Source organism: Magnolia sinica, chromosome 13 (genome assembly GCF_029962835.1).
Source record: "Magnolia sinica isolate HGM2019 chromosome 13, MsV1, whole genome shotgun sequence".
In the NCBI taxonomy this organism is placed as follows: domain Eukaryota; kingdom Viridiplantae; phylum Streptophyta; class Magnoliopsida; order Magnoliales; family Magnoliaceae; genus Magnolia; species Magnolia sinica.
The window spans coordinates 36065823-36092112 of record NC_080585.1 but is presented as its reverse complement, the minus strand read 5'-3'; the positions used below and the strand labels follow the sequence as shown (position 1 = coordinate 36092112).

Sequence of the window (26290 nt, the reverse complement as noted above, 5' to 3'; positions counted from 1 at the left end):
CTGCTGTGAGAAATAGGCAGTTCGAATTTAGACTTCATTCACAGCAGATCTCTTTTTTTTTTTTTTTTGACCAAGTGAAATTGGAGTGCATCCATATGTATCATTGCAACATACACTACAAGAAGAAGGACATTTACCGGTGCTTTTAAGCGCCACTAAAAGCTCTAAAAGCACCGGCGTTTTATTTTCCCGGCGCTTAGGGTGTCGCTAAAAGTTATAACGGCGCTAGTATACTTTTAGCGGCGCTTGTCTGAGCGTCGCTTATTGTATACCCTTTTGCGGCGCTCATTCTGCCTTTACCGACGCTTTGTGGCTGATAGTATTTTCTGACAGAAGCGCCTGTATAAGCGTCAAAAGCGCCGCAAAAGTGTATCCAAGCGTCGGTGACAGCACAGTTTCTGAATACTTTTTCACAAAAAGGCACCACTAAAAGTCATGTATAGATTTCAAAGGCTCCAATAGGCCAATAATATTTATTTATTATATATAATTCAATTGAAAAACTTGCATATTTTTAATATTTGAAAGATAAAAAATGATGCAATACAATTAAAACTACATATTAAATAAATTTTATATTACTTAGTAATAAAAAAAAAAATATTTATTACAATAAATTAAAAATGGTCTCAAATAAATAAATAAATAAAAACAAATCCTCTATATGGTCTAGTCATAGCACAAGTGGCATCAAAAGGGTGAAGTGCTTGTAGGCCTAAATTCAGGCACACTTGATTAAAATCCTGCACATAAGGAAAAAAAAAAGAGTCAAAAAGTAGCATTCAACAAATTGATGCATGGAAAATAATCAATCATTTGATCCTATCCTTAAAAAGTCAAAAACTATCTAGGCAACAAATGTTGTAACTTGAATTCCATTACATCTATTGGCACTACATTGATGCATGTGTTTTATCCACGCCCGTCCATCCATATGCACCCTTCACACGTGACATTCAAGTGTACACGTGACCAATATCAATGGTGAATCTAGTTCATTAATTACAATTCTATGATCTGCTTTAGGTGACATGGATGAACCGAGATGGTATCTAAGATGTGTTGAGAATCTAAGAATCTTCTACATAATTATCACAATAATAGTAGTAAAGGAACGAATTTAGAAAGTTGAGAATCTATTAGCATATACAACAACTCTCAATTTAATAAAAACAATGAGGAGATGTAATACCACCAAGCTCACCTTCAGATGCTCTGGAATGACGTACAATTCATCCTCTACACTTTGTAAATCATTCTTAATATGATCTGTAACATCAATTAATGCTCTTGCCCCTTTTCTTTGCCAAATCTTGTTCAACATACTTCAACCTATAAACAAGAAAACATGGAAATATGGGAGTTGATACAAGTTGAAAGGAGTCAGTCGGTACAAGTGGAGAAGTTAAGAATTTAACACTCAACATTGGCAGACAAACAACACCAACCATAACACAAATCGAACCAATAAATGCATAAAAAATACTGAAAAAAAAAAAAAGATGGGGGTGTAAATATCATTACCCTAAAAAACTGAAATTTTTAGTGAAAAAATGTGGCAACCAAATAGATCAAAAACACTCCAGCAGAAACAGAAATACCCTCCCTTTTTTATTCATAAACCCCACATTTCTGCTTTTTTGTATGATTCAAGAAGCACAACTAGACAATGGGGTGTATGCATTAAAAAAACATGGGTGTAAATATCATTACCATAAAAAAGCTGAAAATGCAAGATTTTTACCTGTTTTTGTACTAGTTTGTAATGACCAAAGCCATTTCCAGAGTGCAGACAATGCATTGGAGAAACCCCACCTACAAATCCTACAAAAAATGAGAGATTTCAGCTGAAATGCTAAAAAAAAGAGGTTAACTATCAACACCAACCCTCTTAAATGCAAACACCCAAATTCCATTTTTGGAATTGAAATAGTATAAAAGTGTACCATTTCTTTTTTCTAGTTTTAATACACTTACTTCCTGTAGTAGTAGTAGTAGCTGAAACTGACGAAAAGCCTCCAATCAACAAAACCATGAATATGAGCAGCAGAAGAGCATAGCATTTCTATCCCATTTTTTGAAAAACATGAATGAAGTTTGATTCCACGGAGAAGCATTAAGATTCTTGTCATACTGAAAAACAAATTCCATGGAGAAATTTGATTTGCAATCTAAACATGAATGAAGTTTGAAAATCACCCACTAAAAGCCTAATATAGCATTAGTACTTTGTAAATCGTCACAATTCATCTTCTAAAAAACTTTTCAGCATTCACTGTTGCCACAACCCAAGCATTAGTTTCAAGGAGACCATTCAATTCCTTGTCTTCTACAGAAGTTTCATAGTTTATAAAGGATGGGTTGCACCACCTTCAATGTGATAATGTTGGTCACAATTCTGCTTATCTAAGGCACATGTTAGGTGAGATCCCATGCAAATTAACTCTATAGTCACATTCTTTGATGCGCAAATGTAGATATTGTTTAGTGTGTGATAGTACATAATGTGAGAGAGGACCAGGGATATGTTTGCGCATAAATGCACATGCATATATATCAGATCTTTCAAACTAGCATGAATAAATGCATCATCCATCTAGGGATAATATAACATAGCAATCTTATAGGGGCATGCCCACCTCAAGTCCATCTTCATCGTCAATCGAGTCCTCAGATACATCACCATCATCCTCATACTTCCTTTTGCTAGGTAATGCATCTAATAGTTCTGATTACCAATCTACAAATTAGAAACCTATCTCAAAGGTAAGCAAACCATTCATTTGTAAAGAAAATGAGTTTATAGGAACAGGTTGGAAGTGCAGTGCAAGAACAGGGAGATTGGCCTGGTAAAATGTCAATAAAAAAAATGTACCTCAGTGCGCCCTTTCACAGCTTTTGGGTCTTTCTTTTCCTTTGCAATACCGAAAACATCAAAGCGTAGGCTTAGAAGTTGAAACCTGCAACCATGATTCGGAAGTCCAATAAAAAAAATGCTACAAAGTAGAAATAAAGAAAATACTAACAGGAGCATGTCTTACACTAGTAAATTCAGATTCTGATGTGCCACAGAGCTCAATAAGCTTAATCTTGTCTATTGTAAGCTGCAAAACAAGTAAACACTGAAGCGTAAGAAACATTTTAAAAAATCAGGCAGGTTGAAATGGAAAGAGAAGAAAGGATTTCAATGATTAGCTACCTTGTGTCTTTTTGCACACAAGTAGAATGCAGTGGCTGTGAAAACAGGCCGACTGAAGTCAGCACTTGCTCGACGAGATGCTGGCAAAGCAGCAAGAAATCGGTCCTTATAGCTGAAAATCAACATTATTATTCAATTACATGCATGTGGCTAACCACTAACCAAATAAGTGGACCAACATGACTTTAGGCCAGGATATGATCAGAATGTTCCCCACTTGGTGACTGGCACAAATCTCAAGGGCATGTGCCCAAATCACACATTCAACCGTCCTAGCATTTCTCAATGAAAACACCTGCAACAAGTGTTTCTTACATAAAAAAATCAATCAATTATTCAAAAAAAAAAATGAAAAAGAAATAAAAGAACATCACCAAATCAACTAGATTTGCTTAATACTAGGCTGATAGAAAAGTATAGAGAGAGAGAGAGAGAGAGAGAGAGTGTGTGTGTGTGTGTGTGTGTGTGTGTGTGTGTGTGTGTGTGTGTGTGAGTCCACCTAAAGTAATACCTTCAATATTGCATACTATTCCAACAATTAGCTATATATCCAATTTTTTTGGTGGCACATATTAGAAAACAATGTTACTGATCTTGTGAGGCATGCACGCTGCATTTGGATGCCCAAGTGAGCTGAATTGTGAACAATCAGTTTAATCAAGAGGATATGACGAATGAGATTTGTTGTTTTTTTGAATCTGTTGAACCTGATAGTCATCTTATCCAAATTCAAAAAAAAAAAAAGAAAAAAAAAAGAAAAAAGAAAAAGAAAGTCTTTCAATGTCATATATAACCATTAGATTGTAAAAATCATAGAATTCATGTTTACCTCTGCTTTAAATTCTTTTGAACTACAAAATCAAATTAAAAGACCAGCTCTTCCAGTCATTTGAAAAACACAAAATGACACTGATATTGCTAACCACAACAACAACAACAAAAATAATAAAAGCCTAATTCTGTACATACGAAATAAAATGCCACAAATCTTGCCTGATTCTGAATTCAACTCAGTTCCTTGTTTAGTTCAGAAATCTCTACCTGTCAATTAATATAATTATCAATAAACAATTTAGCACCTTCAATCTCCACAACTAAATATGCATAGTCACTGGTGAATGCAGAACATCATTTCCTCTCTGCAAAATCAGAATGTGGGACAAATTGAGTAAGAGAGTGAACGATTTAAAAGGATACAGACAAGAAAAGACCATTGAAATATCGACTGGTTAAAATTATCCATTAAAAGCTACATACAAGGAAACCTTAATATTCAAATCGTTTCATGAGTAATAGATTCATGTTTCAATACAACAATTTGAAAAAAGGTAAAAGTAGAAAAAGCAAAAGATCTTTATCTTGTTTCTTTCTTGCCTTTTGGTACTATAGGTTTTGGTCAACACATGCATGTACAAGGCAGCTCATGTACATGCCAGACATCTACCAGTGTGGCAAATTGGTTACTTATGGAGAGCAGCACATGCTTTCTCCACACCTCCAAATCTAGATGTAGGTTGACTTCAACAAATACTTTGAGCCAATTGTGTAATCAAAAGAATCCAACAAGTATCTCTGTTACCAAAAAGAACAAAAAATAAATAAACATGTATTGTAGTAGGAACATCGTATCAAAGAAATTAAATGGTCAAGAGAAAAAATGATACGATGATTTGGGACATGAAATCTCTTTCCATTGGTTCGGGTGCCTCTGCAACATTCGTAAACCTCAGTTAGAAGAAATTGGTACAGAAAGAGAAAACAAATTACAAGTGTAACCATGAAGGGGACTTTACAATTACAAACTAGCAGAAACCAATAATACAAGCCAAAAGTTCACCAATTTCAATTGGGTTTTGCTTGTGTTAGAAGCAGTAAAGGAGTTAAGCGAATCAACAAAAAGATGATACTAAACAAAATGCCAGCAATTCTCAAAAGAAACTTAAAGTTTCAATTCAATTTCAACAATCCAGAAACTTATTGGGTTGAAACTACTAATACTCCAAGTAAATCATCAACTTGGAATGTTTTGCCAGCTTTTTAAATAGGTCAACTTAGCCAAGCTCAGGCCATAAGTTTTTTGAACAATGTACAAAAGAAAGTCTACACAGTAATATGCCAGGACTACAAGACGTCTTGTTTGAATATCAAACCTTTCAAATTTTCTATTGAACAACTTGTCAGCCCATCTGTCTCTGCTAATTCTGAATTATCTCTCTTTGTTCACAAAAAGGGCAGGCTGTTATTACAGAAAAAATATGGCTTAGCTGGATGCAATGTTAGTGATGATATACATGGATCAAGAAGGAAAACTTGCACTTACATATCTTATCAAATTCTGTGAGGATCGTCCCTGAAACAGTCGTTGTTCCTCTTGCCATTAATGATCTCCAGCAGTAAGACCCCAAAGATAAAGACATCTGATTCCAACAAAATCTCTCCCAGTGATTACTAGTCTCACGACATTCCCTTTGATCATTTGGGCAATGTTCGATAGTCCTGATGTACGTATAAAATTTCAACAATTCAGTCATATGATCTGAAAGTTTCAGATTTTAACATGGGTAACATACATATGAAAATGCTGAAAATTTCAACATAAAGCAATTAGAGATTACACTGTCAACAAAATTTTGAATCAACCCACTTCTCAACCTGTAAAAATGCTGAAAATTTCAACACAGTATTGCTGCATTAAAGAAATATGGAAGAAAATGATACAACTCACCTTGATGCTCAAGCCTTTCTCCCTCCTCCTTTACCTGGGCTTGGGACCGGCAATGCAAGTAGTTGCATTGGCGGAGTTAAAAAGGGGGCTTAAGATCCATTTGGTTTGATAAAAAATTATATTCATAAAGATTGATGTGATGACCAAATGGAGCTTAAGACTTATAATACTTACATAAATGTAGTTGTTCTCCTTCGCTTGGATTCCATCATCTAACACTGCCTCAAAAAACACGCTAAAAAAGGTCAATGCCATCCTATTAATGTTGTAAAGAAACATGGAAAGAACAAGAGTTGCATTGAGTTATAAAGAAAATTGATAAGAACAAGAGTAAATCATGTTGACTAACTTGTTGATTTAGTTACCCAACCTGTCATATGCATTGGATCTTAAGTCAATCCAAATTTCAAAATGAGAGTTAAACACTTTTTATCCAAAACCAATCACACATCAGTCCTAAACCCATGCACAAAACATAAAACATTTAAAAGAGAGAGAGAGAGAGAGAGAGAGATCCTTTCATTTAGCTCAATCCATCTCTCCTTAAACCTACAAAACAAAATAATAAAAAGAAATTAATTAGTACTCGCATTCTTGTACAAGAAATTCTATTGTATATGGAAAAAAAAAATCTGACCTTACACATAATAGAGGGCCAAACAATACTCGTTCCAATAGCATCCCCAATTGTTTTATATCGTCCATAGGGTCTTATCAAAACCTTCTCCCGTACTATTGCCACATGAATTAATACTTCCCAAAAACCAATTCCAAGTTCGTGCCCCCCTACTTTTGTGAGCGGATCCTTGCTCAAAACAATTCCTTTAGCAATAGTAACCCCGGGTTTGACAATACTTATAAGAAGAACTCTAGTCACATCCTACAAAATAAAATTCACTATTTGACAAATTGCATTGTAGCATTGTATTGAATAAACACTCATCCATATACCACATATAATTAAGAACACAATAACATCAAAATATAATAAAAGAACTTTTCACTTGGTATAAGGAATTACCCCAGCGCTAGTGCAACTCGTGGTCTTCCCCTTATTCGTCGAGTGTTTATGCAAATGATAAATCAATATTAATCATTATATACCAACTAAACTATATATAATCTAGGACATAGTGCATATGTAAATAAAGATATGTATATAACATAATTACCTGAGAGTTCACCCAATGGCTTGATGATGAGGACGGTTGGTTCATGTTAGAACTAGCTGCAGCACCGAATACTGTGGGTGGGTTATTGTTTACATTATTCATAGTGGCTATCAATTTCATCAGAGTTTCTTTCAAGGAAGAAATTTCAGCATCTCTTGCAAATGAGATTTCAACCATAGTTTCTTTAAGGGATGACATTTCAGCTTCTCTTGAGGATGGGAGTGCAGCTATATTTTCTTTAAGAGAGACTATATCAGTATATAGTTCATCATATCTTTCATCTCTCTTCTGATCAATGGAAGTCATCTTTTGTTGGCTGGATGTTGCACCCCACAAATCAGATGGAGATGGTCCTAACTTATAAGTGCGAACACGACCAAAACTGTGAAAAAAGGACAGTCCAAAACCGTCTCAAATGACCAAAAAGGACGGTCATGGACCGTCGCAAGGGCCGTCAAATTTTGTCGTGTCGTATTACATAAAGGACGGTCGAAAACTGTCATTTTTATTAACGAAAAAAGGACGGTCATAGACCGTCCTAAAAAAGGACGGTCGTGACAGTCTCTTATGAGCCTTTAAAGGACGGCCATCGACCGTCCTTTAAAAGGACGGTCATGGACTGTCCTTAAAAAAGACTGTCGTAGATCGTCTCTGATGAGCCTTCAAAGGATGGCCATAGACCGTCCTTAAAAAGGACTGTCATGGTCCATCCTTAAAAAGGACCGTCATGAGCCATCTCTTATAAGCATTCAAAGGACGGCCACAGATCGTCCTTAAAAAGGACTGTCATGCACCGTCCCTTATGAGCCTTCAAAGCACATTTTCAAATTTGAGAGGATCAATATACACCTTTTACAATATATTTCATCGTATTCTTCCTGATATACACCTGTGATATGATATATTTCATCATATTCACATTCATATCCATCTAAACCTAAACTACGTAAATCCAACATAAACTACATTCATCCAAACATAAACTACATCCATCTAAACCCAAACTACATAAACTACATCCATCCAAACACAAGCAATCTTATCCACATTACATTCACCCACACATAAATATATATAAGTTTAACATCATAAATAAAAAAAGAAAAAAAAATCAGCAACAATTTTCTTTTTGTCTTTCACCTGGAAAAAAAATACTAAACCAACAAAACATTATAATTCAGAATCATGAAGAATAGCATAAACTTCTTCCAAAAAAGTGGGCACTTTTTTAAAATAAAACTGATCATTAAAATAGGTTTAGGTTTAGGTTTTAGGTTTTAGGTTTAGGTTTAGGTTTAGGTTTAGGTTTAGGTTATAGTTATAGGTTTTAGGTTTAGGTTTAGGTTTAGGTTTAGGTTTAGGTTTAGGTTAGGTTTAGGTTAAGGTTTAGGTTAAGGTAGGTTTTAGTTATAGGTTATAGTATATAGGTTATAGCTTTAGGGAATTAAGAATAGGTTAAGGTTAAGGTTTAGGTTTAGGAAATCGGGTCCGAGTTCGGGATCGGGTTTAGGTTTGGGTTATCAAGTTTAAGTTTAAGTTTAGGTTAGGGAGTTGAGATTAGGATTAGGTGTAGGTTTAGGTTCAAGGATTTGAAAATACATTTCGATTTTAGGTTTAGGTTTAGGTTTTAGGCTTATGTTTAGGTTATAAGTGCAGGTAATAGGTTTAGGTTTATGTTAGGTTATAGGTTAACGTTTAGGTTTAGGAAATCGAGTTCGGGTTCGGGATCGGGTTTAGGTTTGGATTAGGGAGTTGAGATTAGGATTAGGTGTAGGTTTAGGTTTAGGGATTTGAGAATACATTTAGGTTTAGGTTTAGGTTTAGCTTATAAGCAATAGGTTTTAGGTTTAGGTTTAAGTTATAGGTTACAGGTTTAGGTATAGCTTTAGGCTTAGGTTTAGGTTACAAGATAAAAGTTTAGAGAATTGAGATAGGTTAAGGTTTAGGTTTAGGAAATCGGGTTCGGGTTCGAGATCGGGTTTAGGTTTGGGTTTTCAAGTTTAGGTTTAGGTTTAGGTTAGGGAGTTGAGATTAGGATTAGGTGTAGGTTTAGGTTTAGGGATTCGAGAATACATTTAGGCGCTAGGTATAGGTTTAGGGAATTGAGAATAGGTTAAGGTTTAGGTTTAGGAAATCCGGTTCGGGTTTGGGTTTAGGTTTTGGTTTTCAAGTTTAGGTTTAAGTTTAGGTTAGGGAGTTAAGATTAGGATTAGGTGTTGGTTTAGGTTTAGGGATTTGAGAATACATTAAGGTTTAGGTTTAGGAAATCGGGTTCGGGTTCGGGATCGGGTTTAGGTTTGAGTTTTCAATTTTAGGTTTAGGTTTAGGTTAGGGAGTTGAGATTAGGATTAAGTGTAGGTTAAGGTTTAGGGATTTGAGAATACATTTAGGTTATAGGTTTATGTTTAGGTTATAGGTTTAGGTTAAGGTATAGGTTTAGGTTTCGGTTTAGGTTATAAGCAATGGGTTTAGGGAATTGAGAATAGGTTAAGGTTTAGGTTGAGGAAATCGGGTTCGGGTTCGGGATCGGGTTTAGGTTTGAGTTTTCAAGTTTAGGTTTAGGTTTAGGTTAGGGAGTTGAGATTAGGATTAGGTGTAGGTTTAGGTTTAGGGATTTGAGAATACATTTAGGTTTTAGGTTTATATTTAGGTTATAGGTTACGGGGTTTAGGTTAAGGCTATAGATTATAGGCTTAGGTTAAGGTTTAGGTTAAGGTTTAGATTTAGGTTTAAGGATTTGAGAATACATTTAGGTTTTGGGTTTAGGTTTAGGTTATAGGTTACAGGTTTAGGTTTAGGTTTATGCTATAGGTTATAGGTTTAGGTTTAGGTTTAGGTTTAGGTTATAAGCTATAGGTTTAGGGAATTGAGAATATGTTAATGTTTAGGTTTAGGAAATCGGGTTCGGGTTCGAGTTCGGGTTTTGGTTTGGGTTTTCAGGTTTAGGTTTAGGTTTAGGTTAGGGACTTGAGATTAAGATTAGGTGTAGGTTTAGATTTAGGGATTTGAGAATACATTTACGTTTTAGGTTTATGTTTAGGTTATAGGTTATAGGTTTAGGTTATAGGTATAAGTTTAGTTGTCGGTTTAGGTTATAAGCAATTGGTTTAAGAAATTGAGAATAGGTTAAGGTTTAGGTTTAGGAAATCGGGTTCGGGATCGGGTTTAGGTTTTGGTTTTCAAGTTTAGGTTTAGGTTTAGGTTAGGGAGTTGAGATTAGGATTAGGTGTAAGTTTAGGTTTAGAGATTTGAGAATACATTTAGGTTTTAGGTTTATGTTTAAGTTATATGTTATAGGTTTAGGTTAAGGCTATAGGTTTTAGGTTTAGGTTAAGATTTAGGTTTAGGTTTAAGGATTTGATAATACATTTAGGTTTTAGGTTTAGGTTTAGGTTATAGGTTACAGGTTTAGGTTTAGGTTTAGGTTTATAGGTTATAGGTTTAGGTTAAGGTTTAGGTTTAAGTTTAGGTTATAAGATATAGGTTTAGGGAATTGAGAATAGGTTAAGGTTTAGGTTTAGGAAATCGAGTTCGGGTTCGGGATCGGGTTTAGGTTTGAGTTTTCTAGTTTAGGTTTAGGTTTAAGTTAGGGAGTCGAGATTAGGATTAGGTGTATGTTTAGGTTTAGGGATTTGAGAATACATTTAGGTTTTAGGTTATGTTTAGGTTATAGGTTATAGGTTTAGGTTAAGGTATAAGTTTAGCTTTCGGTTTAGGTTATAAGCAATTGGTTTAGGGAATTGAGAATAGGTTAAGGTTTAGGTTTAGGAAATCGGGTTCGGGTTCGGGATCGGGTTTAGGTTTTGGTTTTCAAGTTTAGGTTTAGGTTTAGGTGAGGGAGTTGAGATTAGGATTAGGTGTAGGTTTAGGTTTAGGGATTTGAGAATACATTTAGGTTTTAGGTTTAGGTTAAGGCTATAGGTTACAGGTTTAGGTTAAGGCTATAGGTTATAGGTTTAGGTTAAGGTTTAGGTTAAGGTTTAGATTTAGGTTTAAGGATTTGAGAATACATTTAGGTTTTAGGTTTATGTTTAGGTTATAGGTTATAGGTTTAGGTTTAGGTTTAGGTTAAGGTATAGGTTTTGGTTTCGGTTTAGGTTATAAGCAATAGGTTTAGGGAATTGAGAATAGGTTAAGGTTTAGGTTTAGGAAATCGGGTTTGGGTTCAGGATCGGGTTTAGGTTTGGGTTATCAAGTTTAGGTTTAGGTTTAGGTTAGGGAGTTTAGATTAGGATTAGGTGTAGGTTTAGGTTTAGGGATTTGAGAATACATTTAGGTTTTAGGTTTAGGTTAAGGCTATAGGTTACAGGTTTAGGTTAAGGCTATAGGTTATAGGTTTAGGTTAAGGTTTAGATTTAGGTTTAAGGATTTGAGAATACATTTAGGTTTTAGGTTTATGTTTAAGTTATAGGTTATAGGTTTAGGTTTAGGTTTAGGTTAAGGTATAGGTTTTGGTTTTGGTTTAGGTTATAAGCTATAGGTTTAGAGAATTGAGAATAGGTTAAGATTTAGGTTTAGGAAATCGGGTTCGGGTTCGAGATCGGGTTAGGTTTGAGTTTTCAAGTTTAGGTTTAGGTTTAGGTTAGGGAGTCGAGATTAGGATTAGGTGTATGTTTAGGTTTAGGTTATAGGTTATAGGTTTAGGTTTAGGTTTAAGTTTGGTTTTGGTTTTGATTTATATTATAGGATATAGGTTTAGGTTAAGGTTTAGGGAAAGGTGGTTTTGATTTAGGTTATAGGTTATAGGTTTAGGTTTAGGTTTTGATTTATGTTATAGGTTATAGGTTTAGGTTATAGGTTTTGGGATTTAAGAATGGGTTCGGGTTTAGGTTATAGGTTATAGGTTTAGGTTAAGGTTTATGTTTAGGTTATAGGTTTTGGGATTTAAGAATAGGTTCGGGTTTAAGTTATAGGTTTTGGTTTTGGTTTACGTTATAGGTTTTGGGATTTGAGAATGGGTTCGGGTTTAGGTTATAAGTTTTGGTTTTGGTTTAGGTTTAAGTCATAGGTTTTTGGATTTGAGAATGGGTTATGGTTTAGGTTTAGGAAATCCAGTTCAGGTTCGGGATGGGGTTTAAGTTTGAATTTTCAAGTTTATGTTTAGGTTTAGGTTAGGGAGTTGAGATTAGGATTAGGTGTAGGTTTAGCTTTAGGGAATTGAGTTTAGCTTATAGGTTTAGGGAAAGCTTAGGTTTAGGTTATAGGTTTTGGGATTTGGGAATAGTTTTAGGTTATAAGTATAGGTTTAGGTTAGGTTATAGGTTAAGGTTTAGGGATTTGAGTTTAGGCTATAGGTTTAGGTTTAGGTTTAGGTTTAGGTTAAGGTTGAGGTTTAGGTTATAGGTTAAGGTTTTAGGTCATAGGTTTTGGTTTAGGTTAAGGGTAAGGTCCCTACAACTACAGATATAAATACGGCCATTCGACACAAATTGCCAGGCCCTTCTAATGCTGTCCATAAAAAATGGACAGCTTCATCATGATCATAATAGCGGTTCCCTCTTTCTAGGGAACCCCGCTCTTCCGGATAGCTCTGACGCACATCCGGGTCTGCTCCATCAATTTCGAGTTAATACATAAACATGGCCTGTCCAAATGGTCAGGCCACTCCAATGCTGTCCATAGGAAATGGACAGCTTCATCATGGTCATAACAGCGGTTCCCACCTTCCAGGGACCCCCGCTCAACATCCGGATAACTCCGACGTACATCTGGATCTGCTTCATCAATTTCGATCTAATACATTTAAAAACAACATAATTATATCTAAAAGCATTTGGATACCTGGGGAAGGCCTCCCATATTCGTATTGCTGGTTACTCATCCCTTTATTTATAAGTCACAATCAACCAACACTTTCTATTGCTACCTGTCTAAAACCAACACAAATATAACTGGGAAACAATATAAGGAATAAGAAAAAATCAAGAAAACATTTACTAAATAAAAAATTTCCAATTTATCAGTAAGGTTCAATTTATTAGTCAAATACATCCAGCACGACCAAATACTGATTCTTTTTTTCTAGATTGAAACAGGGTAGATAGTTGATGATCTTTTCATATATAACCAATGTGACATATGGAGAGATGGACTCACAATTATGCCATGTGCCTCACTCAGACATCTCCAAATAAATTTTCTTTCTAATACAACAAAAAAAGCTCATCACTTGTCCATCCTCTATTCATGAAACAAAATGAAGGTTCTTCTTGAAACAATGCTGGGTTTCAAAATCAATTTGTAAACACTATATATAAGCGTGTTTTGCATAAATGATAAAAGCCATATATATAAGATCTTGATGTCACCAAAGAATATATCAAAATCAATTTGAAGGCATTGTGGATAAGTGCATTTTGCAGATAAGTATGATAAAAGGGTGTGAAATACCTACAGAGACTATCCAGACATCACACGAACATATCATGACAGTTTTACATTCAAATAAACCAGTCCATTCTTCCATCATATAGATGGATCTAGCAACTATAGCTAGTAATGAAGGCTTGCACATTCGGTTCCAAGTAATCATATACAACAAATATATAGGAGACCATAGGTACCTGCACATAACATAGTGGTAAGAGTAATGGAAAAGAAGTAAAACTAGTAAGTAGCAATCCCATGAAATAGGACACCCTTCTACAACCTAAAAACTCACTTTCTTTTATAAGAAAGTTTGTGTGAGATACAGAGATAGGATATACCCTAGAGAGCGAGAGAGAGGTTTACCTTGACAAGTGCTATAAACATCTCCCTTAAACTCCACTTCCTGAACCAACGGACACTCACACACCCTTCCACGGAATGTATCATGAAGAAACAAAGCAACTATCAGCATACATGGAAACATCTCAACTTGTATGCTAGGCTAATTGTACCCTTTAATGTACAGTCTCTTGAATTGGTGCAAACCATACCTGAATTGTTGTACATATCATTTGATTTCCAACCTCCTCAGGGAGTAGATTGATCAGATTGAACGGCCTGCTTCATTGCTTACTTCTTTTTCATCAGCATCTGCACCTAGACATTCATTGCTTACTTCTTTTTCATTAGAAATGGTGCTTAGCAAATGGAGGAAATCATACACATCATCCTAAAGGGTACATTTGATGCCACCTAGTAGAAAGAAGAAAGAAGGTGATTCATATTTATGCTTATGAAACGAAGTCTAATAGTTTACATAGCTAGGTTATTAAACTAATAAATTCTAAGAAAAATAGCAAGTGCCAAGACCTATAGCATAAAAAAATAATCGTTGCATGGATTAACAATCAAAGAACAATGGTAAAGGGAAGAAAACTAACTTCTTTCTTGCTCCACATAATCTAGTTAGGGGCGTCATATTAGTTCATGTAAGATTCGCGGACACCACATGCATATAAATTAGTTCATGTAAGACCCGAGGACACCACATGCATATAAATACAATCATTAAAATCTGAAAAACATTAAAATCAATCAATGTGCATCGGATCATTTTAAAGCATGTCCCTTTACCTTAGTTCCAATCAAAACACCTGAAAACAAGTACCCGGCATCCTCAACTCCCATTGATTTTCATCAAATAAACACAAACTTCAAAAACTAATAAACAGAAAAGTATCTACATGACCACTCCATTTTTCAGATAATCCAAGTATGAAGAACATCTGGGTCAATACATATGCATCAAATTGCTTGAGAACATCCCAAGTTCCCTTTATTTTGGTCCCAAAAAAAAAAAAAAATTCCGAAAACAAGTACCCATCATCCTAAATTCCCATCAATTAATATAACATGATCACATAAACTTCAAAAACTGCCAAATGCAAAAGTATCCACATGAGCTTCGCTTACATGTAACATAAATGATGTGTACAACACTCCATTAATTATGCCAAGTCCAAATAACTTGAAAGTGCCCCAAATTCCATTAGTTTCAGTCCAAGAACACCCAAAAGCAACTACTAATCATCAAAAACTCCCATTGATTCACATCAAGTAATCCCACAAATTTTAAGAATTGATAAATGCAAAAGCACTCACATGAGATTCCATCATCTAAACCACAAAAAATTATAATAAATTTGCACAACACTTCATTTTTCAACCAATATGCATCAAACTGCTTAAGAACATCCCAATTTTCATTGGTTTTTCATCCCAAAACAATTGAAAACAGCCCACACATCATCCTAAAGTCACATTGATTTTCACCAAATCAAAGAAAGTTCAATTGAAAACAGCCCACACATCATCCTAAAGTCACATTGATTTTCACCAAATCAAAGAAAGTTCAAAAGGAGAGATACCCACACAAGATATAACCAATGTTTCATGCACATACCAAGCCCAGTTGCACTATGGCTCGACATGTAAGAAGTACAAAAGGTTGTAGAGGTCTTCCAGATTATTCTGTAACCATTGTAAAATAGGCATTTTAATGGCTATTGTAATTTATTTAAGACCCACCAGCTAAAATGATAAAAAATCAGGCAACACGGCTGTGTTTGGATGCACTATTTGTAAGTGTGTTCAACAATTGGAAAAAATGAAATCTCACCTTCCACTGGCCTAACAATGCCATTGGACAGACAACAATGTGCTATTTTAATTTTTCATTCAATTGCATCATTAAAAGAATGCCAACTTTAACTACAGGATTAGTAGTAAACATGTTATGAAATGAAACGAAATCTTACCTTCTACTGGCCTAACAATGCCATTGGACAGACAACAAGAGTTCCTCCTTTAACTGTGGGCAGGCTTTTGTGTTTGAGGATCTTTCTGACCATTCTTTGTTTTCTTGTTGTCAAAATCCTGATTTTGTTCTTCAACTTGTTGGTCATCTGGAGTCTTCCTAACTAGTTTTCCAAGTATTAATGCAATAGTCATTACAGTCTTTCCAAGCCCCATTGCATCTGCTAAAATCTACATTGAAAAACATATAGTCAGATGGCAATAGCAGCAAAAGATCACCAAACAAAACCAACTTTTTCCTATACCATTGTACATTGTCTAAAGGCTCTTTGAATTATACGTAAAATGATGAAAGAAACCAATGTTGTGCCAATGCTCTCTTTGGGCAGGTCTTCTCACATACAGTGATGTAGATGCTCATGTTGTTATCTGACACTAATCATAAATGTGAGGGTTTCCATGACTCACCATCCCAACATGAATTCGATAGCTCTTTGAGCAACAGTATCATCAAAAAAATCTGGGTCCAGATCCAATTAAATCAGATCAGATATATTCATCAAAAAATCAGGTTCAATATTTCAGGTATACAGAGATTTGTTACAATGAAGCACTGGAGTCAAATATCTTCAACTGTGCATTTTTCTTTGTTCTATGGAACATATTGTACAATAAAATTTATGACCCCCATGTACCCCATACTACATTGTGCAGCCCAAATCCCTATATAGACTCTACAGATGCCAACCCAAAGTAAATGGAACAGCTGACATTACACAAATAGGCCTGCTGCACAGTGCAAATCAATGATCAGCAAATGCTTCAGTGTGCAGCACAAAAATAAAACATGTTTAAAGACTTGCTAGGAACACACTTGAGTTTGAGACAGAAAATTCAGACATAAAATTCAGACAGTGGGAGATTAGCCAGGAAGATAACCGATCCAGTGAATTGGTTGTTCTGTAAGTGACTGTTGGAGAAAAGTGCCAAGTGCCAACAGCCTACATTTTCAGTGGAGACAAGGCCACAGAAAGAATGTTCAGTTTATGATTAGTGGAGTATTTTCCATCAACAATAGAAACATCATATTTTATTACAGTTACATGCAAAATTAGGACAGCATAAATAGGATTCCTATAGTGAATTAGGATAGTTCTCCTTTCTTAAAAAAGAAAAATAAAAGGAAAAAAAAATCGGTCCTAGGATAGAGAAAAATCAGAGCAATCCAGAGAATGAAAATTAGCCACATTGAAGTTTTGAGTACCCATTTGGCCAGCAACACCAAGGAGCATCTCTGCTTGAAAAAACTGTCATAAAGCCGTATGTTTGAACTAACCACATCATCACCTGGTGAATCTCAGCAATATGATGACCACCAATGTCGTGAGGCAGATGACGAACAATTAACTGCCCGGTAGTAAATGTGCTCCTTCGTAGAGTACTTGTCATGAGCATGCATGATTACCAGATAAATAGCAACAACCACAACCACATAGATCCAAGACAACAAATAGATGGCAATGCTGGTGCTTTTATTGGCAATGCCAAGCTGGTATACAATCCCATACTGGAAGAAAAAGAAGCTAAGATCTAGAATTATCTCCAAATCAAATGATTCAAGTCTACAAAGAGTAGATTATGCATTTTTACAGAAACAGAGAAGTAATTGAGCATGAACCTGTATCATGTCAGTTGGACCATAAGTTTCTGTCCGTATAATTACAAGACGGTCTAACAGGCCAACATGTATGCCATGTGGACTGCTCATATCAGTTCCCCTACATCATATGCATTGAAGAAAAATGACATGGGATAATATTTAGCAAATGGCTAATTATCATCTTCTAACAATACACTTTTTCAATGGATCTCCTAGCAATATATTTCAAGCTCCTAAACTGGTAACGTGCTGACATCACTGTAGCTAGGAAGAAAGATGATTTGTGAACATAAGGGAGGCAAGTTTCTTGCCTCATTCTGCAAGTAGAGAACCATGGCAAGAAATAGTCATATTAAACTTCACATAGTGATACTACTATTTTAAGGTAAAAGGAAATGACACAAGTTATGTTAACTTCACATAATGATACTACTATTTTTATGGGTTGGAAGAGAGTTGCCATCTTCATCGTCAATTCAAACAGTTTCTTCTGTCTCCCAGTAAGATTCGAGTAGTCTACTTCGACATTTTCCTCAACAGGCTATCCATTATCACCATCAACATGTTCTTCACCATCAGTTTTTTCTGCTACATCTAGTTTTTGTTCTTCATTTTAATCAGAGCCATCTAAGAAGGATATGCCTCCACCACTCCCCTTTTTAGTTTCTATAACAATACGTAAAATAGTCAAAATTGAGAAAGAATTAAATGATTGAAATGGATGAATCCTTACAATACTAGAATATAATATCATAATGTCTTCATGAGGCAATTGCAAGTTATTTGATGCAACAAAATCCAATGAAGGAATTACAGATTTTATTTATTTTTTGAAAGATGACAACTTTATTAAAAATGGCAAAGCTGAAAGAAAAAAAACAACAAACAACAAAAAAGACAAAGAAAGAGGAAACACAAAAATTACAAGAGCTGCAGCCCAACCAAAGAACTACATTGGCAAGGGCCGAAGAGAAAACACTTCTAGACGAACCACATTTATCTCGGAAACATCTCTCATAAGCATTTTATCGAATAGTATGTGTGCATCTTTAATCTAACCACATTTTACATACATATCAATCAAAGAGGTCCCAACATACAGATCATCAAACATGGGTTATCAAGTATGTGAAAGAAAAAAGTCACAAATGTGAGGAACTCAATCTAGCAGATGTAAATGTGTCCATGAAATCAACTAATCTAGATCAAGAACTGATATAACAAACTATCATAAAACTAAAAAGAAAAAACTAAAGGAAAAAAATACTCCAAAAAATCCACATGGAAGAAGCATCAGCTAATAATTCCAGATATATACCATTTTATAACTAAAAAAATAAGAAAAAATATCCTTAAATGGTCTGGAAAAATGTATGGACGTCGTGGATATACAACACATCATCAAAGTGGGCTCCATGGTAAGGGTAACACCACTAAGGTGTGTTACTCAAGTAACACCTAATCCACTCCTGTTACTGTCCTTAGAAAAATTTAAAAAGCTAGTTCATGTTTTTGCAAACTCAGTTCAACATCAAACATGTCAACATTGCTCAGTCCATTTTAAAAACACAGAACAAACAGCTTACATGCAAGCCATCCATTAGGTGAGTACAGTCTTAAATATGTTCTGACCCAGCAATAAGATCAAGCCTACAATCTTTGCCTTTTGTCTCTATCTTTGATTAACCAAAAAGACGGACAAAAATCAAGAAAAGAATATATGAAAACTTAACAGTGGTAGATGTGTTAGTTAATGGAGGAGCCGGTGTTGTGCCCAAGTCCTCATAGAACTTGTACGTCTCATACCTTAAATTGCAACTTGGTCCAACAACTCTCCCACCTTGTTTTCCATTACAACACGTAGGAATCCGACCCATAGCATCTTCTAAACACGCACCGCAATCTCTCCTTGGCAGATCGTTTTTGCACTGCATAAGCCCATATGGTTTACCTTTGTAGATCGATTGGTAAACAAAGAAGATGACGAAGATCGACGGCGTCGGAGGGGAGCATTGCCAGATCGGAAGGTTTCATATGCAAAATCGATGGGTTTCGATCTATAGGGGTTTAGGGTTTTCAAAGGGGCTAGTTGCGGACGATGATGGGGGTTTTGACAGGGATGAGTTTGAGGTTTTGGAAGAAAATGGGAAGGAGATGGGGGTTTTGAAAGGGGCTAGGTAGGAGGCTGGCGGACCTTGGCCGGAAGAAATGAGAAAAAAAATGAGAGAGGAAATCGATTTCTAACCTTGATCGAGAGAGATGAAAGGAATGAGACGTAGATACTTACCTCGATCGAGAGAGATGAAAGGATTGCGATGTAATACATGTAGCGATGGTTTTCGAGGGCGACGCATGGCAGAGGGCAGGGGTGAGAGAGAGAGAGAGAGAGAGAGAGGGCGCCGAGTGAGAGAATGGGGGGAGATTGGGCGCGGCTTTGTTTTGAGCGCGCGCCCAATTTTGGGCAGGACCATGGACGGTGCTCCGTGGGCCCTACCATGATGTATGTGTTTCATCCATTCCGTTTATCCATTTTTAAAGATCATTTTAGAGCTTTATGCCAAAAATTAGAGGGATATAAATCTCAGATGGTCCACACCACATGAGAACAATAGTGATTGGATATCCACCATTAAAATCCTCCTAAGGCCCACTGTACTGTTTATTTGACATCCAATCTATTGATTTGGTCATATAGGACCAAATGAAGGGAAAAAACAAAAATCAGCTTGATCCAAAACTTTTATGGCTATCAAAATGTTTTTAATGGTCGACGCTCATTCAACACTGTTTCCTGTAATGTGGTCCACTTGAGATTTGGATAAATTTTATTTTTGGTCTCATATTGTAAAATTATCTGTAAAAATATATGGACGGCATGGATCAAATACATACATCATGGTAGGGCCACAGAGCACTGACCACCAGCCATTGGCTGGTGTCAGGGAGAGTAGTCAATCTGTTCCAAGCATACTAAGTAAATCATGTGGGCCTACTATGATTTATTCATTTTATCCACTCCATCTATCCATTTTAACATATAATTTTATTACATAAGCTTAAAAATGAAGCCTGTAAAAATCTGAAGTGGACCACATCATAGGAAATAGTATAAACTGAATCATTGAAAAATTTTGGGAGGCCACTGGAGTTTTGGATCAAGTTGATATTTTAGTTTTCCCTTCATCCATGTATTTGTGATCTATTGAACAAGTTGGATGACAAATAAAAATCACTGTAAGCCATAGGAAGATTTCAACGGTGGGAATCATTATTCCCACTTTTCCTGTGGTATAGTCCACTTGAGCTTTGGATATGCTTTAATTTTGGGCTCAACCACTAAAATGATCTGGAAAAATGAATTGACAGTATGGATAAAACACTTACATCACTGTGGGCTAAAAATGAAGCATATCCAAAGCTCAAATGGACCACACTACTGGAAAGAGTGTGAATTGAACATCTACCATTGAAAATTTCATGGGGGCCACAAAAGTTTTAGATCAATCTGATATTTGTGTTTTCATTTCATCCATGTCTTTGTGATATTACGAACAGGTTGGATGACAAATAAGCATCACCGTGGGCCATAGAAAGGTTTCAATGGTGGAAACATTATTCCCACGGTTTCCTATGGAAAAAATCAGTTATATCTCAATCTCAAGTGGACCACATTATAGGAAACAGTGTTTAATGAACGTTGACCATTAAAAATGTTCTGGGGGCCATAAAATTTTTGGATCAAGCTGATATTTATTTTGTCCCTTCATCTGGGTATTTATGACCTAATCAACAAATTGGATGTCAAATAAACGGTACATTAGGCCTTAGGAGGATTTTAATAGTGGATATCCAATCATTATTTTTTTCATATGGTGTGGTCCACCTAAGATTTATATCCCTATAATTATTATTTTTTTGTAAATTACTAAAATGATTTGTAAAAATGGATGAAACACATACATCATGGTGGGCCCCACGGGGCTGGTGTCAGGGGGAGTAGCCAATCTGTCTCCTAGTTTTTAAGTCTTGTGGGGCCCATCGTGATGTATGTTATTTATCCACTCCATCCATTCATTTTAACGGATTATTTTAACACTTGATCCAAAAAAGGAGTCAAATCTGTGTGCCCCACCATGATGTATGTATTATATCAACATCGTCCATTCATTTGGAGAGATCATTTTATGGGATGATCAAAAGAACGAGTCAGATCCAAATCTCAAGTGGCCCCACCATCGAAAACAGTGGGGACAGTGACACCCACCATTGAGACTTTCCTAGGGCCACTATGATGCTTATTTGAGATATAACCGGTTAATAAGTATTTAAAAAAAAAAATACATGGATGAAGAGAAAAATCAAATATCAGCTTGATCCAAGACTTTTGTAGCCCTCTGAAATTTTTTATTAGTAAGCGTTCAATCCCTACATTTTATTTTATTTTATTTTTTTGTGGTGGATCAACTTGAGATTTTGATCTGCCTCATTCTTTGACCCATGCCCTGAAATGATCTATATGGATGAATTTTTGTGGTGGACATTATTGTGAAACTATATAGGCCCCACCTAAATGACTACAGCTGTGACCCCTGTTTCATGTGGTGTGGTCCACCAAAGTCTCCTATCTGCCTCCTTTTTGGCATCATAACCTAAAATGATCTATCAAAATAGATGGACAGAGTGGAGGTGTAGGATTTGCACGCGGTTTGGCAAGTGACCCCAACACCAGCAGTCCATGAGTCAAAGCTCTATAGGCTACGATGATGTACGGAAAGTTCCCATGAGGTGACCTTATAGTACTATTACACTATTTTCGGTAACTCCTTCATGGGTGTTACTCTAACCGTGTAGGGCCCATCTTGATATATTTTATGTATATCGACATCGTCCATATATTTTTTCATCATATTTTAAGATGTGATTTTAAATCATAAGAACTAAATAATCTTAGGTAGGCCATACCAATCAAAATAATATGACGAATAACCATTAAAAACCTTTTGAAGGCCACAAAAGTTTTGGATCAATTTGATCTTTGTAGTTTACCTTCATCTAGATCTTCTTGACATTATCAACAAATTGGATTGCAAATAAACATTACTGAAACTTTAAAATGGGCTCTTTAAAATTTTTAATGGCGAGGTACTATATTATCATTCTTTCCAATGGTGTGGTCCACTTAAGATTTAAATCTACACAATTTTTTATACCCGGCCAAAAAATGGGTTGGAGAAACATATGGGTGGCAAGGATATACAATACTGTTATATAACTTTTCAATTTTTCTTGTCAAAATACAAAATCTAGTTTTCCTTTTTAAAAAATATATATTTTTTTTACAATTTGACAATTTTTTCACAAATTTGTTTATTTTTTAAAATTTTCTTTTTCAAAATATCATTTTTTTATTGAAATCTCCCTTTTGTTATCTAACTTTTCAATTTTTCTTGTCAAAATACAAAATCTAATTTTCTTTTTTAAAATATATATTTTTTTCTTACAATTTGTCAATTTTTTCACATTTTTGTTTAATTTCTTAATTTTTTTTTAAATATCATTTTTTTAATCTCACTTTTGTTATATATAACCTTTCAATTTTTCTTGTCAAAATACAAAATCTAATTTTCTTTTTTTAAAATTATATATTTTTTTCAATATGTCAAAATTTTCACAATTTTGTTAAATTTTTTAAATTTTCTTTTTCAAAATATCATTTTTTTATTGAAATCTTTTTTTTTTTTTCAAAATTATCGACAGTTTTTTTTTTTTTTGTTCAAAAATTAAAATTTTCGTAAACATTGTTAATTATTTTTCTAAGCTTCTTAACTATTTTTTTTTCGAAATTCATAATTTTTTTGAGCGGCTTAATTGAGCATTAGAGATGGATTAGGACCATCTTTAATAGAAACGGTCTTTGACAGTCTCTAATAGAGACGGTCTTTGATAGGGCTATAAGACGGTTTAGGACCGTCTCTAATAGAGACGGTCCTTGACAGTCTCTAATAAAGACGGTCGAGGGCCATCTCTAATGGAGATGGTCTTTGACAAGATTGTAAGACGGCTAAGGACCGTCTCTAATAGAGACAGTCTTTGACAGTCTCAGATTTCAAGTAAAAGACGGCCAATGACCGTCTCTAATGCAGAAGGCCAATGACCGTCTCAGATGACCATATATAAGACGGTCAAGGACCATCTCTAATGTGGACGGCCAGCGATCGTCTCAAATGACCCATATAAGACGGTCAATGACCGTCTTAAATGATTTGTGGACGGTTCAAAATTTTAAGACAATATTAAGGACGGTCAGGGGCCGTCTAAAATTTTAGAGACGGTTTACGGCCGTCTTTAAAGCGTCTTTAAACCAAGCAATTTTAGAGACGGTTCCAGAACCGTTTCTAAATCCGTCATTTTTTTTTCATTTTTCACGTAGTAAGTGCGAACACGACCATACTTGTCTTCTCCCATGACTTGAGATAATAGATCATCCCTTGCCGTGCTACTCTGTGAGGCCCCGGGTTGCTGAGATATTTCTTCATTGAGTTTTGTCTGCAATAATAATTATCACATGGTAACAGTTAATGTGTAAATACTCTAGCTGCTGCTACACATTTATATGGAGCTCTTCTTGCATGTAAATACATTAACATACCATTACTACTGATGAGGCCTCATCCACAGGCTTTCCATCTTTGCATGTATGAGTCAAGATAAACATATCTGCCCAGCTCAGATCCTCCCCATTAGCCCTTTTCCTCTATTATTATGCAAACAAGTTATATAACACAAATATACTAACATGGTTAGTCAGGTTATTAATAAAATTTACCTCTTCCTCACGTATTCGCGCAAAACTCTTCGAGCCTGCCGCGTGGTTAATCAGTTGTTTCTTCTAATTCTCTTTATTTTTTTTAGAACGAGCCCATATGTGACACACAAACAGTAAATTATAAAATATCAACAAAAGATTTTGTATAGTTCTATAATTGAATGAGGCATACCTTCCCCTGTTCAGAGTTCCAGAACTGAACGAGAGTCTTCCATTGATCCTCTTGGACCCGCCCATCAAGATCTGCGAGCCGCTCCTCATTAGTCTCATGAGAAGAGTAATAGAGTTTCTTCAGCTTGCCCTTCCATTCCCTCCATTTTTTACCAAGTGACTTCAGTACCCAAGCCTTAGCATTACCGTTAAACTCAAACTTGGACTGCATCACATGTTAAAAGCAGACAATCACATAATGAACCAAAAAAAAAAAAAAAACATCGTAACCATTACCATGACAAGCCCCCACATATCATCTTTCTTCGCATTTGGCACCGCCCTCCAATCATTAAATGTAAGGGGAGCATATACCCCATTGCGTGCTATTGTCCCTATGAAATTTGTCAGCTTACTAGCATTGTCACAATTGGGCTGCCCTAGATCGTTGATGGAAATAGAAATCCGTTGACCTTCACGCATTTTCCAAACATTAAAGGAGTTTGTGGGGCCTCGAGTCTTTGTTTTCTTGGATGTTGAATCTGTTGAATAAAATCACAATGGTACATATAAAACTAATTAACAAAAGTAAATTACACGGTAAAACACATTGTCCACGAGAGAAGAACACATTTTGTTATACCACTAGTAGCCTGAGGCAGGTGAGGTTGGGCAAGACCAACATTAGTTTAGGGCAGTTGAGGCTGGCTGGTGCTATCAGTCATAGGGCCTACAGATTGCCTAACCCTGCGTCTAGTACTCATGTTTAAAACCTGTATATGTCTAGCAATATAACAATATGATAATCAAATATTTCTCATTTAAATGGAGATTTATAAAATGAACAATTTGATTTGTGGACAGTTGCATATTGAAATATACAAGCCGTACAAATTGTGAATCCCATTATCAATGGAACATATTCCAAAATCATCATATCAAGCTAAAACAGAAGCACATGTCTGGACAATGAAAATAAATGAACATGTGAAAATAATAATAATTCAACCATATGAAAAAAGATGTGAATTTCTCTTTCATACTTTAAGACAATCTAGTCTATAAGAAATCAATTATTGTACATAATGTCATTTCCATCACGATCAGAAAACTCAGTGTCATCTGTTTGGTCATCTACCATTATCTGGGTGGGTGGTAAAGGTGTGATAATTGTTGTACCATCGATATCTATCTTTTCCCAACTATCAATGTCATCACTCGAATCCTCCAAAATTTGCATGGCGAGCTCCCCAAGTATGCATCAGCATCATCTGTAAACTCCTCACCATGCATGTCAAACAAGTCCCTAAGTTTTGCCCTCATCACAACATGCCAATCCTTCTCAATAGGGTTTTGTACATAGAACACCTGCTCAGCTTAAGATGCAAACACAAACGATTCATCAGACAACTCTCGACCAGAATGGCATAACTGTTTCAAATTCACGAGCGTGAACCCCAACCCATCCTTCCTGACACCCCTGACCTGATATAGAATATCAATCCAACCACACCTAAATAATACAACTTTCCGATCACCACAATATTCCAGTTCAATTATGTTTGTCAAGACACCATAGTAAGTTACATCTCCTATAACAGGATTTCTGTCGTTGACAGTCGCAAAGCTTGATGTCTTTGCGGTCACCACAACTCCACTATGTTGAGTTTTTCTTTTCTTTTCTCGGTCTTTAGTGTGAAACCCGAAACCGTTTATGATAAAACTCTTGTATCTTCTTATTGCACAAAGACCCCGAGCTAGCCATCTAAGGTCTTCTGAGACTTGCTCATTCTCTACCTGGCGCAGCTGTTCAACCTATTTAAAAAATGTTAAAACAGAAGCACATGTCTGGACAATGAAAATAAATGAACAT

The 26290-nt window shown here is 35.6% G+C and overlaps 3 long non-coding RNA genes across 3 annotated transcripts; all 3 read right to left on the bottom strand.

Moving 5' to 3' along the window:
* Positions 1 to 1988: 1988 nt before the first annotated feature.
* Positions 1989 to 2940, bottom strand: LOC131224342 (uncharacterized). The gene is made up of 3 exons (XR_009160837.1): positions 2876 to 2940; positions 2640 to 2728; positions 1989 to 2133 (listed from the first exon to the last, which is right to left on the bottom strand). It is a non-coding gene; the product is annotated as an uncharacterized LOC131224342 (long non-coding RNA).
* A 1270-nt stretch (positions 2941 to 4210) lies between these two features.
* On the bottom strand, positions 4211 to 5380 carry LOC131224094 (uncharacterized). Its single transcript, XR_009160825.1, has 3 exons — positions 5350 to 5380; positions 4864 to 4907; positions 4211 to 4771 (listed from the first exon to the last, which is right to left on the bottom strand). It is a non-coding gene; the product is annotated as an uncharacterized LOC131224094 (long non-coding RNA).
* Positions 5381 to 23872: 18492 nt separating this feature from the next.
* On the bottom strand, positions 23873 to 24355 carry LOC131223577 (uncharacterized). Its single transcript, XR_009160552.1, has 3 exons — positions 24268 to 24355; positions 24091 to 24195; positions 23873 to 23987 (listed from the first exon to the last, which is right to left on the bottom strand). It is a non-coding gene; the product is annotated as an uncharacterized LOC131223577 (long non-coding RNA).
* Between the last annotated feature and the right edge of the window lie 1935 nt (positions 24356 to 26290).